This window comes from Sapajus apella, unplaced genomic scaffold, assembly GCF_009761245.1.
Source record: "Sapajus apella isolate SASKATOON/1434 unplaced genomic scaffold, GSC_monkey_1.0 scaffold3, whole genome shotgun sequence".
In the NCBI taxonomy this organism is placed as follows: Eukaryota; Metazoa; Chordata; class Mammalia; order Primates; family Cebidae; genus Sapajus; species Sapajus apella.
Window position 1 is genome coordinate 49,330,528 of NW_022436943.1, and position 21,307 is coordinate 49,351,834.

General features: G+C 37.5%; 2 long non-coding RNA genes across 3 annotated transcripts in view; one reads left to right on the top strand and one right to left on the bottom strand.

Moving 5' to 3' along the window:
• Positions 1–13,045, bottom strand: part of LOC116533539 — a 43,821-nt gene extending 30,776 nt beyond the window's left edge. For both annotated transcript variants that reach the window (XR_004261339.1, XR_004261340.1), the window contains exons 1-2: positions 11,010–13,045; positions 673–765 (exon numbers count right to left, since the gene is read on the bottom strand). This is a non-coding gene — a long non-coding RNA (uncharacterized LOC116533539). The remainder of the gene's footprint in view (positions 1–672; positions 766–11,009) is intronic.
• Positions 13,046–17,934: 4,889 nt separating this feature from the next.
• Positions 17,935–21,307, top strand: part of LOC116533534 — a 58,460-nt gene continuing 55,087 nt past the window's right edge. The window contains exons 1-2 of the long non-coding RNA XR_004261338.1: positions 17,935–18,982; positions 19,436–19,594. This is a non-coding gene — a long non-coding RNA (uncharacterized LOC116533534). The remainder of the gene's footprint in view (positions 18,983–19,435; positions 19,595–21,307) is intronic.

The window sequence follows — 21,307 nt, forward strand, 5'->3', positions numbered from 1 at the left end:
GTGTGTGTGTGTGTGTGTGTGTGTGTGTGTGTGTGTGTGTGTGTGTGATGTTGGTTATCCTGTAACAATTTACTGTAATGTGTTAAGTACTTGTGGGAGAGTAGTCACTTGGCTGTGATTAGTGAATGTTCTTTTCATATTTTCTGACTGCAGATTTTTAAGTAAGTAATAAAAGTCACATTAAAAAGGTGAATTTGTTTATATTTTAGGCTTCGTTTATTTTATTTCTTAATATTAATCTTAAGGGTAATGCTTTGATGTCAGAAATATTTTTGGATATTCTTTGGTTATACGTCAAGGTTTTCACAATGAAATGCTTAACTGACCAATCTGTTTTCTTTTTTACTGCTCTTGTTTGTTTGTTTTTTTTTTTTTGTCATAGTGTTAATTTAAAAAAATTCTGTTCCATTTAGTTGGAATCTTAAATTATTTATTACTTCTCATTTTTAAAGGTGAAGGACTTAGTTAACAATCTTTCTCAGTCCCTATGTCTTAATTCTGTTTTCTATGACCTGCAGAGACCAAAATTAGCATATCTGGGACCTAACGCTCCTTGTGATTGCTTTGTTTATCCTAGATTTGCATTAATTTTCATCTAAACCCTTGTCTTCTGAAAGTCTAAAAGGCAAAATCTGAAGCCATTCATCTTCTTGTATCTTTAATATTACTTACCTTCCTCCTGGACTCATGTAAGATTATCCTTGCATTTGGACAGGAGGGAAAAATATTTTCCATCTACTCTCTTCTAAATTATCAGCTGAAGCTCTGCAACAAAATATAGATTAATGAACAAAAACTAACAAAGGTTTACCGTGTGCATATCTCATATATACATAAGCGAAACTCAGGGATGAGTAACTTAAAAAAGTTTGGTTAGAACTCGGATGTATATAGCAAAGGAACAAAAAATTTTTAGAGAAATGACAAGACAGAGGAACGAGACCTATAACCTCTAGGAATAGTAAATTGTGGGAGTGCAACTATATGAGAAACAAGTGGTAGTCAAAGTCTAATTGGTAAAGTTTATTATGCAGATCCGTCTGGTACCATATCCAGGCTGACAAGGATCCATTGCTGTCTTTAATGATTAACTTTCATCCTTCTTGGTACAGAGGTAAAGAGGGGCACTTTTGCAAATTTGCTTCCTACTTTTAGGAAAATAGGTGGAGGGCAGAGAGCTTTTTTTTTTTTTTTTTCCTGTTACCTATTTCTTTGCAATCGTTTTTACTCAAAATAATTCTTATGCCAAAGTGGCATTTTTTGCTCCCTGTCACATTTAGGGTCATAAAACTTGAAAATTAGAGGAAAATTTTTCTCTTTTGATATTGCTTCTAAGAAATAAATCAATGGTAAATTAAAATTAATGTATGTATGAGATTTCATATCTGAGATTTAAAAAGTAATGTGCACAGAAAAATCACATCTGTAATTACACAAAAATAAACACAGATCATGAAATACAAACAAGAGCTAAAGAGTAAAGAGGAAAAAGTGGATACAAACATATGGAAAAATTTATTCTGAAACAGTACCTGGATTTGAGAAGAAAGTTAAGTTGCTTTCTTGTATAGCATAGTAATTAAGAACATGGACTCTGGAGCCAGATACCTACATTAAAATCTATCTGACACCATTAATATCATTACGATTGGGGTCAAACAACCTCCTAAGTCTGAAATAAGTGGGGATAAAAAGAATACCTCTCTCATGGTATCATGAAAAATAAATGATTTAATAGATTTAAAGCATTTAGAATAGTGGCCTAGGAACCATAGGTATAAAGATGAATGTGACATACTTTATGTTCTTTGAGAGCTATCAGTAACTCTTATAAGCAAAATGTAAAACAGTGAAAGTTAAATGCTCGAAGATGGACAAATGATGGACAGATAGATGGGCATAGCAATGTGGTCATTAGAATATCTATTCAATAAATAAAGAAACTGAGACCCAAAGAGTTTGTGATCTCTCAGCTAGCAGGACAAGGGCTGAGATTACAACTTCTTTTGCCATCTCAAAGGAGAGGACTAAGGAGGGAGCCTTTTTTCCTCTCTGCAGCATAAGCTCAGTTTCCTTTATCTTTCTTTCTTTCTTTTTTTTTTTTTTTTCTTTGAGATGGAGTTTCACTCTTGTTGCCCAGGCTGGGGTGCCATGATGCAATCTCGGCTCACTGCAACCTCTGCCTCCTGAGTTCAAGCTGTTCTCCTGTCTCAACCTTCGAGTAGCTGGACTTATAGACACATTCCACCAAGCCCAGCTAATTTTTGTATTTTTTTATTTTCTAAAAAATAATATATTGATGGTTTTAACCTCTAAATTTAAATTTTCTTTTTCTATAGAAAAAAAACATACACACACATAGAAAGACAGTTTTTACAGTAGTTTCACACATACAAGAAAATGATGACAAGTATATTTTAAAACCATAGTTACTTTAAAATGTAGTTATGACAAAAATCATAAAATGTTTACAATTAACTTTTAGTTTGCTCTAATACCTTAGGTATTGCAAAAATAATGTACAGAACAATACTACACACTAAAATCAAAATTATAACAAAGTTTCAATAAGGATATGAATACATAAATTTCTTTAACTGTCACATTAACAGTACATAATAGCCACCTTTTACTTGTTTTTCCATGTTCATTACCAAAAGAAATTGGGTAAATACTAATTATTTGATTTAGAAGTACCTAAAAGCTTACTCCCCAAATATGTCATTTTTACTAATGGTCCACTTCAGTAACCTATAGTTACCAGAGCATTTTTGTATTTTTAGTAGAGATAGGGTTTCATCACATTGGTCAGGCTGGTCTCGAACTCCTGACCTCAGATAATCCGCCTGCCTCAGCCCCCCAAAGGGTTGGGATTACAGGCGTGAGCCACTGCACCTGGCCAAGCTCAGTTTCTTTACTTACTAGCTGCATGGTCTTTGGGAAGTTGTTGAGCTGCCCTGAGCATCTATGAAACAGAGATTATAATAGTACTTGCCTCTGAAGATTGCTGTGAGTATTAAATGAGATGATATGTATAAAGTGCTGTGCAGAGTGCCTGGCTCATAGCAAGCATTCAATAGATTTTAACCTCTATTAATAGTAACATAAATATTTTGTTTCATCTCATTTAATACAGCAATTTGGAGAGTAAATTACATGCCTGGAGACATATAGTCAAGATTACTACTATTTTTGTATCCAATTTTTGCTTCTGAATAGAGAATACAAGACAGAAACAATCAAAAATAATAAATACATAGAGATAAATACTATAATTACAAGGCAAAGTCTTCCCAGAAGAAGTAATTAATTGCAAAACGAAGTGACATGAGTTTTCCTCCTTTCTCTTTAAGCTCCCACAAGAGGCTATAAAATGCTTCAAAATACTCCATCATATGAGCCCCAGAAAAAAATTGAAGGAAAAAAACCTTTGGACAATATAGTCTATATGGAGTCCCCTGGGCAATTCCTGGCACCCAAAAGGTGTTGAATGTAAGTTGAATTGTCTCTTTATGTAAATGTTTATATTCTTCTCTTCCACAAATACCCAATATCTCCAAAGCAGGCTTGTCAACCCCAAGGTCTGAGTAATGCCAAAAAAGAAAAAAAAAATCTCTCTTTGTAGGGGTAAGTTACAGCATTCATTTGCACATAATTTGTATTAATAATAAAGCATCTAGAAATACGTGCTTTTAAGGGCTGATTTTAAAATGTCATACAGTTAAACCTCTGGAAGCTGTGAGTTTTTTTTGAAAAACGATTGTGGCCTGAATGATAATGAGTGTCACTGGCAACCAAATAACTTAGCTCTTGGAAGAAAGACTTATGATGAGAAAAATCACGATTTAGTTCTATGGTGCAGAGATGCTACTGTGTAAGCTGGTCAGTTGCTAATTCAACATGAGTTCCCTGAGGACTGGGGATGCAGAGCAACCTGCATCTGGCACTGGAGGCAGCCAGTGAAGTGTGGGATAGAACGCTGTTCAGGTGTTCAGGTTCCCATCGGAAAGACAACACATACACTCACAAGTCAACAAAATTACATTGTCCAAGGTCAATAAAAATTCTGTAATGGGGAATTACAATGTAGAATGCAATTCAGGCCAGATGAGAGGCATAAGCAGTAACTTCTTTGAGTTATAGGGACAAGAAGGCACTGAGGAACGCAAAGACCAGGGAAGGCTTCATGGAAGAGGTGAGATCTTGAGCTGACACTCAGTGGATGCTCAGCAGCAGGAGATGCATGAAAGAGCTGAGTTGCCAGGGCCATGAGAAGAGATTGCTGCTATATAAGGGGAGCAGAAAAAATAATGTTCTGCATTTGGGAGACCTACTGGGGCCTCTCTTAGTATTATCATACTATGGCTTGATAAAATTTGGTAAGTCGGGGCCTAGATTCCTCAGGGATGGTGGTTTTGATAGCCCCTCCAGGAAAGTCACCTACACTGACAGGGGCACTAGCCAAAGCTTCCTGGGGAATCTAAAACAGTGTCAGAGAAGGGGGATGATGACCATGACTTATGGCCTCAGGTCTAAATGCTACAACAGATTACTTTATTCCATGAACTTTTCCATTTATAAATTTTTTCCCAGAAATTGTAACTAACCAGAAAATGTAAGAATCTGTGACAGATGAGACAAACTTAATGTGCCCTCCCAGAGTATTTCAGGGCAGTGTTTCCAATGTCTGATTGGCTATTGGGAATACAATAACCCAGCTCCTTTGTCTTAAGACATGACCACTCCTAGGGTGTATTTTATACTTTAGAGCCTTCTGCAGAACAGGCTTCAGCTGGAGCATCTTGATAAATTATACTTCTGCTTGGGTTCTTTCCTTTCCTCTCCTGCTTCCTGTCCCCGCTTCATGTAAGGGAACGTCCTTAATATATCACTTATACTGGGAACCCCACATCAGGGTCTGCTTCTGGACCCACAAGAAACATGCATTGGATGTGGATTGAGCGAAGGTTTAAAGGATAGAGTAAGCATGCTTAATTTGCTTGGGGTGACTCTTCTCATTTAGGTAGAAAAAGAGTGACTGAACATTCTGGGAATGAGTTTGGAAATCCAGTTATTGGATGGTGTTTTTCAGAAACTTAATGAAGCTAATAAAATTCATAATTTTCTTTTATTTGCCTGCCTATCAGCTGAGACACCTTATTACACATGCAACAGCTTAGATTCATCTGAAATGTAATAGAGTCTGTCTTCTTTGTGCTACAAGAACCCATGACTTTCTACGTAGGGGCTCCATATGCCGTGGTAATATGCTTGACCTGATGTCAAGTGGGCTGAGACACAGGGAATTAATATCCTCAGGGCAGCTCTCAACTAACAACTAATAAGAAGGGTTATATTAAATATTTCAGATTTTTCACTGCTCAGAGAGAAATCTGAGGCTGTTCTACTCTATCTCCTGAAGATTGAGACCTTGCTTCCTACAGTCACATTCCCATTTAGCTTCTTTTTCTTTCTTCTCTCATTCTCCAGCCCCCTACTGATACTTCCTGGGATTCCATTCCAAATCTATTTGCAATAATCCTGCATCAGAGTCTTCCTCTGGGGGAAAAATTAAACCATGCAGTTTCCACCTCAGACGTTGTCTATTCCCCTGAGTGCCCTCTCCTTAGATGCAGTGTCTATAAGAGGCAATTCACCTATGGCACTACTCTGCAGTTTTGGGGTATGCTCCTTCCGAAGCTATTTTATACTTTGTAACTCATGTTTATGAATGTGATTAGTAAGGATACATATTTTCCTTTTTTAAATTGTGACTATGATCTGAACAGTCATGAGTGATATTGTAGACAATATATTTGGAATAAAGAAAACCAAGACTCAAATTAAGGAAATCATAACCATCCCAGAAGTGGTGCACAGCTATTCTGCAAGTCACCAATTCAGCCAGTATTATCAAGCCTTGGTCATGCATAGGGAACTGTGTGGGAGTCAATATAGTTGTGAGTGTGGATTTGACTTTGAGGAATATATCCCATAGTCATGAAAGCCAAGGGGATGTTCACATGGATTAATTAAAAGAGAGATGAAACTGATTTCAGTATGTGGCTTGCTCAGAAGCTGTCCCAAGAGTTAGTTTTTAAGGAGAAATTTTGAGTAAAAAAAAATTTTTTTTTTTTACTGGGTTTGAGTAAAAAAAAAGTCAATCCTGAAATAAGTGAACATTCAGACCCCCAAAGTGGCTGGTTACCACGTTCTAACATTCATTAGGTTTCATTGGATGTAACACAATTGGTTACAAAAATCAACTATTTCATATCGTACCTCTTAGAGTCTTCAGCTTTTGCTAATTGCTTTATGTGAGTTTGTCTTGTTTCTACAGGATTTGAGATGTGTTCTATAAATCCAGTGTATTGTACCGTTTTGAACATATATGGTGAATTCAGCCACTCTTAATTTCATAAGGTTTCTAAAAGTACTTACAGTGCTCCAGGCACTGCCTTCTGAGAACAGATGCCCACTCACTACTGCAACCCTATGTCTCCCCTTGTCATGAAAAAGCATCAAAGAACACATGATCTTGACCTGTAGGGAGTTCCTGGTCTGGCTTCAGAGACAGAGAAAGAAGGAAGAACTTGCTAAATGGTGTGGTAAATGCTGTGACTGGAAAGGGTAGGGAATAGGGAAATTTCAGCCAAACTCAGCTTCAACATGGCGGAGAATGCTGGGGGCTGAAGTGGGGCCTGGAATAAATCCAGAGGCGGTGTCTTCTAAATTCTTGTATGCACACATTGAGACTTAGCCAGTTGGAAGGAGGGCATTGGAGATGGAAGGAAAGGCACAAGCAAAGGCCTAGACAGGGAGAAGAGCAGGCAGTGCAGGGAAGCAGATGGAGGTTTCACACAGCTGGAACGTAGAGTTGGCTAAGGGCTGGCAAGGAAAGGGGGTGACCTGAAACAACGAAGGCTTGAATGTTGTGCTATGTAACATAGGCTTTCCTGGAAGGACAATAGGGAGAGACAGAAAGATTTGAACGGGTTGGTAACAAAATCGGATTTTCACTTTTGTTCATTCTGGAGGCTCTGTGGGAACTAAATTGTGAGAAAAAAGAGTGGACGGAAGGTGGCCTTGGAGGGATGCGGTGACATACCGATTGAGTCAGCATGAGTGCAAATAGAGAGATGTAGAAATGGGTATTCAAAGGGGAAGAAAGCCTATGTGTAAGCAGGTCAGTGGGGTGGGGACAGGCAGGCATGGGAAGGAAGTGTGTCACCTGCAAGTAAGTGAGCTGGGCTGAGGAAGGATGTGTGCCTTTGCCTCTTAGCCTTATTTGGGGTGGGAGTGGGGGTGGGCAGGACCAGCAGCCTCCTTCCTGTCCCTGGTCTTTCTGTTTGATGTTGTCTCTGTGTGAAACTCTTCTAGAAGATCTTTGATCACATGTGGCAAGGCCTACCACAAACCCTTTCATTTGCTGACAAAACCTGCTGACAAAGCAAAAACTTCCACATCCTGTGCTTTGTCTCATAGCTGATTAGCTGAGATAATAACTCTGCCCTCTGAAGCTTACCAAGAAAAACCACCAGCACTACCGAGAACTGTTTTGGAAAGTTAACAAAGTGTGACGTCTGCAGTTTGCAAACTGACCACAGTGTTAAGCCACACCCTTTGGATTTGGTTACCCCTCCCTATAAAAGCTATACTGTCTTAGCAGCTGAGCCATTCTCATTATCTTCAGATAAGGGTAGTTTCCCTATTGCAATAGCCTAAATAAAAGCAATTTTAACTTGTCTGTTTCTTTGACAGGATTGATGCCATGACTCAAAATGGGACCATGCCTTCAGATCTCCATCTACTCCACCCAGGTAATAAGGACACTTGGAGCCTTTGTGCCCCATTTGTGACTGATAATTCAGGGACCTAAAGGTGAGCCCTACTCCTAATTCGATGTTCCAGGCTCTTATCTGTTGGCAGCATGGTAGGAATTTAATTTTCATTGAGTATGCGGTTGATCTCTAGTGCTGGATTTGTGTGTGTGTGTGTGTGTGTGTGTGTGTGTATTGTGTGTGTGTGTGTGTATGTGTGTAGGGAGTGACTTGGTAATCTCTGTAAATGAATTAAATGATTTGCAGATATTGTGTCTCTGTTAGTTTAGAAAGATGTCAGAAAATTTGGTCTGTTATTTTTATTTATCCAGTTTTTCTCTATTTTGAACTCAAATCAATAAAGAATTTTGACCCAGTGGAAAGAAAAGAGCCCCCCATCCACTTTTTTTTTTTTTAAGAAACAAGTAAGTTATGTATTTCTGTATTATGCCTGATCTATGGCCGAGGTTTTAGAATTAAAATGATAAGTTCTCTAGATCTGTATGTATATTTGTTTGTGGGTATGTAATATTTTCCTGCCTCCAGATGGTATTACTAAATTAGATTATAAAATTTTTAAAGGCTCTATTTTCTGATTGACTTAGAGCTAAATAAGGTCTGATGTAAATAAAATACTCAAAAATTTGTGGAAATTAAGATAATTGCATTTCTGCTTTCAATACTCTTATAGATAGTTGCTCAAATATTCTAAGAATTTACATTCACATAATTTTGGTACATTTTGTCAAATGAGATTAGCTTTATATTGTTGGTTTAATTAAAACAGCTGTGTCTTCTGAGTTCTTGGTATTATATACTGCACAAGCATACATTTTAATTTACTTGGGCATGTTCTTCCTCCACTTATACAGGTTTCTTGGTTTAACCATCTATCATTTTAGTTACTATATGTTTATAATTATAAAAATATAAATTTGCACTTAGTTAAATTGAATCACTGTTTTGACAAATGTTAATTCAAAAGAAACTAATTACATTTTATAGTGTGACAGCTTGGCTGAAGACCAAGATCTTTTGATAACATGGAACTTTAGACTGATGCTAAATATGGTGAATTAATGGGTATTTATTAGATACCTAGATTATCTTACTAGAATAAAATACTACACATCCATTACTAAGTATAATTTTCTTCTTACAGACTTTTTGCCTCTTTTTTTTATATAATACAGAGAGTCTATATATTTGGGTGTGTTAATAAACATGTTTAATTTTTGCTTCAGTGAGTTGTATTATAGGGATATTTATTACTGCAAGAATTATAAGATGTATATTCATAAACCCTTCTAGTCTGCTATAAAATAGTGTGTATAAAAGATAGTTTACAATTATCCACTGAAAAAGACTTTTCCCTTGACCAAACTTGAGTCAGGCTCCTTGGAGCATTCTTCCTAAGCAGACTTTGACCTTGGCCTGCCCAGCCCAGTTTTAGCAAAGACTCCTGCTTAGCCAATTTATCAAGAATGTACTAATGCTTGATATTGGACTACTCAGTATTTGATCAAGTTTCTCACCTCCACTCTTGATATCTTAGTTCTTGGCCTGCCTGTCAAAAGTAGTTTTATTATTAATAATGTTATTAATTCGTAGTTTTAATATTAAAAATAATTAAGCCAGTTTAGAAAGAATCCCTCTACCTTTGGTATCTAGTTAAGTTCTTAGTAATTTTCCATCCACTTACCACCTTGCTCTATTCCTTGGCTACAAATCCATAGCTGTCTTTGCTGTATTAGAAGTTGAGCTCAATTCCATACGGAAACCTCTCTCCCTTATTGCAGCAGTTTGAATAAGATCTATCTGGCTGTTTTAATACATATCTAGTGAGTAACTTTTCTTTTATACCATCTCCAAGGTTTCTCTATGCAATAGGAGTTACTGTAGTTAAAAGTTATAATCAATATATGTGAATGAGATGAATGAGACTCTAATAGAAGTGATTAGAGGAACACTTTAAGTGCAAGGTATGAAGGATTTTTTTTGTTAAGGAAAACGAGTAATTTTTTTTCTGAAGTAAAATAAGTAGTTATCCCAGGATGAGAAACAGGAAAATATAGGGCAAAACCTTACAAAACCCTAACTAGATAGAGAAAATCTAGAAGGCTCATGGATAGGAAGTTTTATTTCTTGTAGTCATATCTGGCTGAAGTTCAATGGGTTTATTTACAAAATTTTTAATATAAGCTTTAGTATCAAATATGCAGATACAAAACTAGAATTTGTTTTATTCTCGATTAAAATATTTTTTCTTGGATTAGTATATTCTCTTAATAAGAGCTTGTAAAATATTTTTCTTCACCTTCTGAATAATCTGCTTAGAAGATAAGCATTCAGAATCTCATCAGAATCATTTCCTGTGCTTTGTTATGACTTTTTCAAGTCCTTGATCATTTAAGAGAAGAGTCTTCATATAAAAGAGATGACGTTCTTTGCAATTATGTTATCTCCTATATCTACTCTAAAAATTATTTCACGTCATTTTTGATTAAATAGATAACCAAGTACTGTTTCTCAGTAATCCATTATCCTACTTAAGTATTTAAATTTCCTGACGATGTTTTAAATTTTACCTTCTGAAAATCAAATCCTAAATGATATTTTTTTGCACTGTCAAGGAAAAAAGTGTACAAGTCTCAAGTGAGGAAAACATTACTAAGGGAGAATCTTGCAATAGAAAGATGCTCAAGATCTAAGCCAGGAAAGTCTCAGGCATGGAGTGAGCAAACACAGCCTTTATGTGCAAAGACCTTGGGAGATATGCTTATGGAAAATGGAAGGGGTCTGAGGCTATGTGTACGTGTATGTGTATGGCGGGAGTAGGGGGGACTGCGGGGAGGTGGGGGATGATGCTGAAACATACCGGGCTACATCAAATATTGGTAGCAGAGACGTTAAGGCAGGAAGATTGGTTTGTGCTTAGGCACATGGAGTGGGATTCTGAGTCTAAGACAGAGCAAACAAATTAGAATACCGGAGGAGGTTCATATAGAGTTAAGAACCTAGTAGTTTGGGCAAACCAACCTAAAGTTGTGTTAAAGACAGAGTTAAATCGCCTTATCAGTCCTCCACTCTTGTTCAAGAAAGGCTAAGAGAAAGCGTCCTTGAACAGAGAGACAAGAAGAATCTCAAGTAGGAAATGGCTGAGTAAAATAGTCCCCAGGTCAGACTTACTCAGTGTTGTTCCTGGAGGACTAGCTGAACCATCTGTGGGGCATGCTGGCAAAGGTCAGTTGTTTTAGTGCCCTTCAGATCAGGCATCTTAAAAGTGGGATGCCTAAAAGGAAAAAAGAGACATGTTAATATAAAAGGATATACTAAAGTGAGAAATACAGAAGTTAAATCCAAGGGTAACTATTCCAGAGAGTTCCAAGAGGTTAGTGGATGAACCCTTTTGATCATGCAGCATTGCTCTTTGAGCATTTTGATGGTCTTGGTAATGTGACCCAGAGTCTGGGTTACCTCTTGTATCAGAACATGCATGACCTGGGCATTTCCCCATACTTCTTTTGTGTTCCAGTCAGGCCTTGTCCAGAGGAAAAGAGAACCCATGCATAGTCTGCTAGCAATGATGGGTCTTTGCAGGTTTAAAACAAGTAATCAGACTTGAGCTTGCAGTAATTCTTCAGAGCCTGGGGGCCAGCCACAAGGCAACTTAGGGTCTGAATTGGGATCTGGATAGTAAGGTTTTCTCAGTGACTCTGAGTAAAGAGAAAAGGAGAAAAATTGGAAGGTTAGTTTAGGGATTTATAGCTAGATATTGAGGGAAATTGGAAGATTTGAAAATTTAGTAATAATTGACAATTTGTGCAAGATAGCACATTCAAGTACAATTTATTAGTAGTTACAAAAACTGGTTTTCCCATAGTGTGCGGGAAAGCCAATTAAATCTCTACCAGACAAGAGACAGTTTGCATATCGATCAGTTACCTGCAGTTTACAAAGAGGTCCTAGATAGCTCAAACAAAAATAAACAGGATCAGGATCTGATAATCCAGAAGGACGTGCTATGATTTCCCATGGAAACACAAATTTTCTTTCTACAGTTACTCCTCCCCTTTTGATCAAAGATAATCTCAAAGAAAGATTGTTTTTGGTGACTGATTAAGATTGGGCTCATGAGATTTGGCCTGGTTATTTGCATAGGTACAGCAAAAGTGGCAATCTACATATCGATTTTCTTATATTTGCTTTGCTGGAAGTTTTCATAAAGAATGTCAAGTTGAACTTTTCAAAGCCTCCTGAGGATGAGAAGCCATGCCAAAAACTCACATCGGATTTCACATGCAGTACCTATCGATTTGGCAGGCATCCCTTTTTCCTTGAGATCCCACAAATATCCTAAGTTTCCAGAACCTGCTGGGAAATGACATTCCTTGCTCACCTGCAAAGCTGTGAACCCTGCAAAGCCAGGTTTCAAGCCAGTTTTCACAAGAGGCGCTTTGGAAGCATTGGTCCCATAAGGTCAACTTGAGTTCCTTAAAAGCGTCTGGTCATATCTGATCAAATAAGCATCATTCTCAAATATGAGATCCAGGCAAAGCTTGGTTTTATTACCAATGGTTTTGTTCGTGTCCTGTTAACAAGGAGGACAGACTCTTATGGAACCTATGCAAATAACTATATTGCCATGAAGATAAGAAGACTCAATTGGAGTTTCCAAATTTTGAAAGGGGGAGTTGAGGAGAAAAATCAAGTTTCATTTCTGTTTACAAGGAATGAGCATAGTCCTTAAAATTGTTATGAGTGATAGCTTAAAAAAGAGGAGGAGGTTATTTATGTCCAGAAAATAAAACATTAAAGCCATAGCCCTATTCCAAAAAAGTCCCATAATTATCCGTCATCAGTTTATTCACTCCTCTGTAATTAGCTTTTGTCCCACCGGATTAGTAGGCTTATGAACCCATCTCTTTCTCAACTAGAGTTCTGGAATTCCTGACTCAGTTCATTGTTTTGGTCCCAAAGTTATTTAAGCAATGTAATTAGAAACTTTTACACAAGAGTACGTAGCATAATTCTTTTCCATGTATCTCCGAGTCAGTCCTTTTTCATTGAAACAAAGTCCTCTGGCCTGTAACAGATTTGCAAGTGCTTGATGGGAAGCATCGGTGAAAAACACAAAACCATCCATAGATGACAAAAGATTTAAAATTGCTGTGGTTAACATATTCTTGATAATTTTTGAAAGTAAAAGATGTGATGAAAATTGACTGAAAAATTTAATTTTTGTTATGGCACTTAAAATTGCTTCAAAAGGTTTCCCAGAAAATATGTGTAAACATAATAATTAATTTTATTTTAAAAAAAAAGGTGGATATTACATCAAATTTATGAAAGTGAATGGACTTCATTTTTATAGAGAAAAAATTTTCAGATATAACATGATTGGACGGGCATGGCAGCTCACACCTGTAATCCCAGCACTTTGGGAGGCTGAGGCAGGCAGTTGGAGACCAGCCTGACCAACATGGTGAAACCCTGTCTCTACTAAAAATACAAAATTTAGCTGGGTATGGTGGCAGACATCTGTAGTCCCAGCTACTTGGGAGGCTGAGGCAGGAGAATCCCTTGAACCCGGGAGGCAGAGTTTGCAGGGAGCCGAGATTGCACCAATGCAGTCCAGCCTGGGCAACAGAGTGAGAATCCATCTCAAAATAAATAAATAAATAAATAAGAGATATAACATGATTATCATGAGACATTATATGTCATGAATATATCAAATATATAGTTAGAATATACCAAGAATATATTTCAATTATCAAGCAAAGAGATTCAGTATATTTGTATAAGTTTAGGAAAAATATACTGAAGTAGAACAAAAATGTATTCTTACAATGTGGACAACTCAGAAGACATAGCTATGTTTATCAAATCAATTATATCAAGCACTCTCAATGGCCAAAGGTTTATCTAAATTAGATGAACTTGAATTTTTTTAACATTTTGTTAAGCTTTTATAAAAGTTCTTTTTTCACATTGATAATACTAGAAATTTGATTTTCCTAATTTCAGGGAAGTTCAAGAATATTTAACTTATGTAGGGTCTCATTCATCTCTAAGCAAATCCAAAAGGAGCTTATTTAAAGGATTTTATAATTTAATGTGGTAATACCATCTAGAGGGAAGAAAATATTACACAAAAGGCATGTGCACATGCACAAACACACATACATTAACATATAGACAGACATAACGAACTTACAGCTTTAATTTTTAAATTTTAGTCATGACTTAGGCATAATCACAGAAATACAAAACTCATTGGTTCATATAAAAAAACATTACCATCATTGCTTCACCTTTACATTTTTACAAGGGCAATATTTTTGGTAGATGGGGCAAGTTGAGGTAATCTGTTCAATATGAGAACTGAGGCATCTTCACCAATATTTGAGTAGGAGACCCATAAGCTGCCCTTGGCTCTGGTGTATAATTCTAGGGAAGCCGTAGACTCAATTTCGGAGAGGGGGGGCATGGAGGAGAGACCATCTGGTGTCTCCAAAGCTCACCTCAGTGGATAAAACGTTCAGCCTGTTTCCAGGGAGCATTTTCAGCCTCAGGCTGTTGCTGTCAGTGCCCCTGAGCTCCTCTAGAGCCTCCCACAAAGGGACAGGGCTTAAACCTCAAGGGATTATAAGGAATTGAGGGGCCAGAGTGGGAGAGGAAAGACCTGGCAGGCGTGGACAGAAAGGTGGAGGATACAGAGGATTTGAAAGAGGGAGATCCAAGGATTAAAGGGAGCTGAAGGGAACATGGAAGATGGTAGAAAAGAGAGATGGGGGGTAGGTGCTGAGAGGACATAGGTCTCAGAAAGTGTTGGGGAAGGAAGATTGTCTTTGAAAGAAGTAACGGTCACTGAAAAGTTTTTGAGACAAAGCATTTCTTTTCTGTGTCTTTGTACGAAATTCCCACCACCACCAACAAAGCATCTATTGCGTGAATGAGATCTTGGTGGCACAGGATTCAATAGCCCTTTACAGAAGGAAACAATTTGGAAAAATTCTTTATTCCTCAAAGAGGCCACTGAAATTGAAGTTTAAAAATATTGCCCTCACCGCCAACTTTTTTTTTTTTTTTAAGAAAGTGGCTGGAATTATTACTATAATGACACAGAGCATATCCCACTGTTGAGGGGTCTGGAGGACAACAGCCAAATTGATGGTTATCTCATGATAATGGAAAGAACACCTGCCAGTGCTAGAGACCTTGGGCCTTTAACTCAGGTATGATTATCAGGAGAGAATTAGGGGCTTTCACCACTCTCAAAAAAGGCAGGAGGAAAAGATAGAAAAACAGGAGGGAATGACAAAAATGAGAGAACTACAGGTCAACTTCTTACTGTGCTAAACAGACAGATGTCTGCAACACTGGATTAGAAGTCATGGCTTACCACTGTGGATTCTGATTTCCCCAGCCAAGGAAAGGCACGAGGAGTCCACTAAGGCTGCACTGGGTGAGGAAAGCAGGAGCCACAGGCAGTTGGCATTTTGTCCAAGTCATGGCATCGTTACTGTCGAAGAAAAGAAGTTTAATCTGGACATTCATCCAGAAAAACTTTCTTAACAAGAGGAGTATCACAATAGGAGTGGGGCAGTATCATCACAGAAAGATGCTCAAATCCTAATTCAGAGAAGGGATGAGTGAGCAATGATTTTAAAGCACCTGTGGAAAGTTGAGGTGTAAAAATCTGGGGGTGGGAGGGAGTTCTTAAAACTTAACAAACGTCCCCAAACGCTGTATGAATTGAGACAGGATATGTTGGTTTGTGGTCAGACACAAGGGGTAGGCTCTGCACCCAAAATGGGGCAGACAAGCTAAAGTGAGAAATTCAGATAAAGCAGAGGCCGGTTAGCCCTCTGTAAAACAGTAAAAAGTTGTTTTGGCTACTAGTCAAGCACAGTCCTCTCAGCCTCCCCAGTGCCCAAAATGGCCTTTGAGATTTCCCAGGGGACCTCTGGAAAGTCTCAAAGATGTGTTCTTTCACCATGGGAAAAGACAAGAGTTGGAACTAGTTAAGGTTATTTGTTTAATATGTTATCATTGACAAGATGTCTGGGAAGCATTGTCAAATCAGAAGAGATGCTCAGATTTGCATAGGTTTAATTTGTCCGGGGAAAATGTTATAAACATTTTTAAATGTGTATTCTACGTAAGAAGTTTCTGGAGAATTGTGAATGTGTTTTTTTCTTTACACTTTTAAGATTACAGTGTTAAATGTTTATCAAGTTACATTTCTACAGCTAGCAGGATAACAGATGTGTCACTGGCACTTGGACCTCATCCTAGGGAATGTTTACTGGGAATTCCCAATTACATCACAAGCCAAATGACTTCCAGCATTTCCCATCTTTGTACTTTCTTCATGTTCATCTTTGCCCAAGTCATTTGGTTTTTCATGGACCACCATTGTGGAATGTCCTCCTGAGAGTGAGATCGTAGAATCTTTGATAGACACATCCGTTGCACCATCTTTGCCAGCAGTCACATTGTCCAGGTCTCCAACATCCCTCTCTTGATCCTTCAGCCCATGTGCTTTTAGGATAGAGGATTAGAGTGAGGACCTGCACTGGGACCTCCTCATATATTATTTACAAACTGATGAAAATGGAATCTGCTGGTCTTCAGCCAATCCTGTAATGTGTACCACCACCACAGATAGTCCATTTTCCTTCTGCTTGATATGGAGAATTCTCTGTACCAGGCCTTCACCCCTCAACATGCACACAGCTTTCATCCCCCTGACTGATGGGGCCATGCTCCTGTCTGGATTCTGAGGATTTCCAGAGATACTATAGGAGATGACAACGTGAACCCCAGAATTGTTAATGTTTTCACTGTTCATTATATATTTCTATTTATCGGAGTCCTGGTATTGCTTTGCTTGATGTTAGATAAAGGCAGTATAGTGTTATCCATCATAATTTGTTATATTTTAAAACTTTAACTTGTTTGCATCTTTACTTCTTTTATTTGGAACCAGTATATTCTAGGTCTGGAGTTTTCTGTTGGGGATTCACATCACTTATCTATGCATTTTTATTAATACTCTCGTGTTTATAATCTACAGATTTAATGATTCTATTTGATAACTTTGATAAATTCTAATGGCATGCTAGGTATATGTGGCATCTAATGGCTCAAGATTTTTGTGTTATACATGAAAATGTTTTCTTTTTAAGGTTATATACAAGCATTTTATAAATTAAGTGTTATATAGCCTCTTTGAAAATATTGCCAATACATTGCATTTATAGATATTTTGTCTAAAATGTTTTTTGGATTGAATTTATTTTGTTTTGTATAACAGAAACAACCAAATGTGTTTGTCAATTGCATTATTCCTATCCTGAACTCTACTCAGATTATTCACTTTTGAAAATTATCAATAATATGTAAATGATAGCCATTTTTAGACTTTTGTCATCTACAGATCGTTTTGTTTGTTCTGTTTTACACTGATGCTTCCATAAAATCATTGCAATCAATTATAGGCTAAGGTTTTCTATCTTCAGCAAAAAAAGAACAATATTAGAATCTGGTAGGAAAGGATCATGCCATATACTCTGGGGAACAGATTTCTGATGACATTGTTTAAATGACTATGAAATCATACCATGGACTGAGTCAGGATTACAGATGTTTAGTTGAGAAGCAGATGCATTAATAAAACAAGTAACACAAGATCAAGTGGAAGAAGAGTTAATTTTATAAAACTGAATGAGCAAATGATTATGATTTTTATTTGAAATAGTGTTCATGTTTTATTGCTCTATTTTCAGGAAATAAGAATTTCTTTTCTTTTTCTCTTAAGCTAACACTCAAACAATTTTATAGACTATGCTCATTACTTGTAGACAGAAATGAAACCTGTATTTTTTTTCTCCCTGACTCCCCCTTTCAAAATTTAGAAACTCCAATTGAGTCTTCTTATCTTCATGACAATATAGTTATTTGCATAGGTTCCATAAGAGTCTGTCCTCCTTGTTAACAGGACACAAACAAACCATTGGTAATAAAACCAAAGCTTTGCCTGGATCTTATATTTGAGAATGATGCTTATTTGATCAGATATAGATGCTTTAAGGAACTCAAGTTGGCCTTATGGGACCAATGCTTCCAAAGTGCCTCTTGTGAAAACTGGCTTGAAACCTGGCTTTGCAGGGTTCACAGCTTTGCAGGTGAGCAAGGAATGTCATTTCCCAGCAGGTTCTGGAAACTTAGGATATTTGTGGGATCTCAAGGAAAAAGGAATGCCTGCCAAATCGATAGGTACTGCATGTGAAATCCGATGTGAGTTTTTGACTTGGCTTCTCATCCTCAAGAGGCTTTGAAAAGTTCAACTTGACATTCTTTATGAAAACTTCCAGCAAAGCAAATATAAGAAAATCGATATGTAGATTGCCACTTTTACTGTACCTATGCAAATAACAAGCCAAATCTCATGAGATTAGCCTTAATTAGTGATCAAGAATAATCTTTCTTTGAGATTATCTTTGATCAAAAGGGGAGAAGTAACTGTAGAAAGAAAATTTGTGTTTCTGTGGGAAATTATGGCACATCCTTCTGGATTAGCAGATTCTGATTCTGTTTATTTTTGTTTGAGCTGTATAATGCCTCTTTGTAAACTGCAGGTAACTGATAGATATGCAAACTTTGTAGATAAGCTTTCTCTCTCATTGTGGAAACTCTAGTTTGGCATTTACCTTGCATAGATTGTTAACCTTGCACTGACTGTCAACCTTTACCAGATTTTCAATTATTCCCGTTTCCTTCAGCATCTGGCTACAAACTAACAGCCTTGAAAAGAATGATTCCATTTTTATTTCTACCTCTTGACTTGTAGTCACCGGGAACTAAAATCTGCCTAGATTCTTATTGACGTTCTAGGTTGCCCTGTTGCTGGTCTTTACCCCCTAGGATTTGAAGAATCACTGCAAGTTCAAGTCTGAGGATTTGTTATAAGCCTAGAAGAACTTATTATCATTCCAGCTAACCATTCATGTTCCAACTATCTCTATGGATAAGCCACTCTTTGGACTACTCAGAAAGTTTGGTAAAATGCTGAGGTCATGCACGCCTTTATTGGATAAGTGACCAATGCTGTGGATGACATTACCAATATGATCAACATCTTCAAAAACTCAGTGAATGGTGGGAGAGTGAATATACAAACAGAAAATTGCCAAGCCATATATAAAAATACAACTTTGACCTCAACTTCTGTAGCAACCAGCCTGAAGCCCAACCACAACCTCTTCAACATCAGTAAGGACCTAGTAAATAATTGCCAGATTCCATAATTTTTGCTTGTATGTCTAACTTAGAACCAACCATGGGAAGCCAAATACGCACTCCTAACACATCACATAGTATGATCCACTTCTAATTAGCCTGTTTCTACTTTCCCCATGCCAACAGCCTCCAATTAGGCATACCTAATGCCTTCCCTTTTTCTACTGTACAGCTGTCCCATCACTCTACTTGCATTTGAGTCTCTGCCAAACATAATTGGTGATTGGTGACTCTTTTGTTTAGCAAGCTCTGAATAAATAACATTTGTTTGTTCTCATTTGAGTGATTTTTATTTATTTCCACAGTTTTCTTGGAAATTCCTTCAAGAAGATCTGCTCTGCCTATCACCACAGACTCTAGCCTTCAGCTGGGGCAGAACCCCCTGTGCCTTACTATTTGCCGCTTGTCAAGTCCACAATGATGTTGGCAAGTCAGCTCCAGGTCTGAAATCTACTCTCTTTGTGGTGAGTTCTTTGGCTATTTATTATGTGTCTGATACCCTGGTTTTGTTATCCCTTACCATTTGTTTGGCATTTTTGGCAAAACCAAGCCCTTCTTTTCATCCTTTTTTTTGTTATGTGTTCATTTGTGTTACTCTTTTGTGTTGCACTCTCTAAAAGTGTAGTTTGTTATAAGGAGAATCACAGGGTAGAACACTGGCATGGGCCTTTTAAGACTATTGTTAGTGCCAGCCTCAGATACCAGTGAATTTTAGTTCCTAACTCAACTACCATCTTTTAATCAATTCTGCCTAACACCATTAGCTTCACTGTCACAGATCTTTGCTTGGCCTTTCTTGAGTGTGTCTGTAGAGCAGAATACACCCTTTTGCCTTCCTCTGGGGAAAACAGCAATATACCTGGACATCCATGCCTCAGAGGTTCACTGAAACCTCCTTCTATTTTTCCCAGGCCTTTAATTAAAATTTACATGATTCACGAATTTCTTTTGTGGTTCTGTTCTGATACAATATGTAGATGATCTCTTACTTTGTTCAGTAAACAAGGAAGGTTTACTGAACAAAGGTTCCCACTTACTTGGTCTCAGCCCTAGAAGAAAAAGAACATAGTATTTCAAAGACGTATTATAAATTTTCCAGAACACAGCCCATTATTTGGGGCATGACCCATTTAAGGAGGAAAAAACATTCTCTCCTTTTAGATTAAAGACTATTAAAACTATTTCTGGACCCTTTTCAAGGTGGCAACAGAGAGATCTTCTAGATATGACTAAATACTGCAGACAATGGGGACCAACTTTTTTCTGTGATTGCAATATCTCTTTATAAACTGGCTAAGTCCCAAGTAAAAGATCCTCTGATCTGGGAACTCAAACATGAGCAGGTCTTCTGTAATCTGAAGAAGACTCTTCAATAGCTTCCTTTCTTAGTCATCCCTAACTATTATACAAAAATCTACCCCATTAATTTTTACATGAGTGTTCTGGACATGCCCTTAGGGCTTTAGCTCTGTTTCACGGGATTCATGAAAACCCTATTGCTCACCACAGCCTCAATTTTGACTCAGTTGTGATGGCTTATCCTTCTTGACCTAGGACAACAGGTGCAGCTATGAAACTTTGCAGTGTTTGTGCTGAACTAGTTCTAGGCTCTCTGCTTGACCTCACGGTTCCTCATGCAGCACATACATTACTATCGACTGAGTATACATAACACATTTTGCCAACTTACTCACATCTAATACTCTATCTTCCTCTCACATTACTATTTATCTCTGCAACATGCTGAGTCCTATCACTCTCCTGCCCCACCTGAAGTAAGTGCAGCATCGTGACTGTCTAATTTTAGTTAGGGAACTTTATTTGCCTCACTCAGATATATTAGAGAACCCACTGGGAAACCTGGTCTAATATTTGTTGATGAATCATATCTCAAAACTGAAACCAACTAGAAGTCAGCCAGTAAACAGGATGTGCCATCAATAAATTAAGAAGATAGGCTTTTAGAATGTAGTCCTCTACTAGAATTAAAATCACCCAGATTGCAGAACTTCTTGCACTTACTAGTGTTTGTCAGCTAGCTAAATTCCAGACAGAAAGTAAATAGATGGATAGGTGGATAGATAGCAGATATGCTTTTGGAGTAGTACATGACTTTGGTATGCTTTCAAGACAAGGGGGCTTCTTATGTCTGTTGGCACCCTTCTAAAAATGGACAA